Source organism: Eurytemora carolleeae, unplaced genomic scaffold (genome assembly GCF_000591075.1).
Source record: "Eurytemora carolleeae unplaced genomic scaffold, Eaff_2.0 scaffold4038, whole genome shotgun sequence".
Classification (NCBI taxonomy): domain Eukaryota; kingdom Metazoa; phylum Arthropoda; class Copepoda; order Calanoida; family Temoridae; genus Eurytemora; species Eurytemora carolleeae.
This window is the reverse complement of record NW_019400005.1, coordinates 1-934: the sequence shown is the minus strand read 5'-3', so window position 1 is coordinate 934 and position 934 is coordinate 1. Positions and strand designations below refer to the sequence as shown.

At 34.2% G+C, this 934-nt stretch overlaps 1 long non-coding RNA gene across 1 annotated transcript; it reads right to left on the bottom strand.

Annotated features, from left to right (window-relative positions):
* Window positions 1–296: 296 nt before the first annotated feature.
* Window positions 297–865, bottom strand: LOC111717770 (uncharacterized). Its single transcript, XR_002768905.1, has 2 exons — window positions 823–865; window positions 297–411 (listed from the first exon to the last, which is right to left on the bottom strand). It is a non-coding gene; the product is annotated as an uncharacterized LOC111717770 (long non-coding RNA).
* Window positions 866–934: the final 69 nt, after the last annotated feature.

The window sequence follows — 934 nt, the reverse complement described above, 5'->3', positions numbered from 1 at the left end:
TATCTGAATGATTTGTTTGATATTAATTTGATTTATTTACGGTCTAAGTCGTATGTTCCAACTTCCTCAATTTGTATGGGCGCTGCGCTCTTCGGGATGAGATGTCTTTATCAATTTTCTCCTTATAGACGCAACAGATAGAAAATGAGATTAGTGGCGATCAAAAGCGCTTTTTTATCGCATTCAGCCTATACCCCCTTTCATTTTTCGCGAACACTCCCTTTAAAAAAAACCTTTTTTACGTGATTATAATAAAAAGATATTGAAATTAAAATTATGAATTCTGATTTTCCTCTATATCTGTCGTACTGCAGACTGCGGTATTGTTTTTGCCGCCTTTCATTTCGATAATTTTAACCGGAGCCGCCTTACAGATATTATTAAAATTTCCAACATTCCAGTCCTGTGAACCTTAAGATAATCGATGACTATAGGTTGTAATATCTGAATGATTTGTTTGATATTAATTTGATTTATTTACGGTCTAAGTCGTATGTTCCAACTTCCTCAATTTGTATGGGCGCTGCGCTCTTCGGTATGAGATGTCTTTATCAATTTTCTCCTTATAGACGCAACAGATAGAAAATGAGATTAGTGGCGATCAAAAGCGCTTTTTTATCGCATTAAGCCTATACCCCCTTTCATTTTTCGCGAACACTATAATAAAAAGATATTGAAATCAAAATTATGAATTCTGATTTTCCTCTATATCTGTCGTACTGCAGACTGCGGTATTGTTTTTGCCGCCTTTCATTTCGATAATTTTAACCGGAGCCGCCTTACAGATATTATTAAAATTTCCAACATTCCAGTCCTGTGAACCTTCTTGAGAATCTTGAAAGTTCGCTTCCAACATAAATTCCTAAGAAAAAGAATGAAAAAAATATTTTAAATTATATATCGGTCAATAATCAAGATGCACTGTTTAGCACTA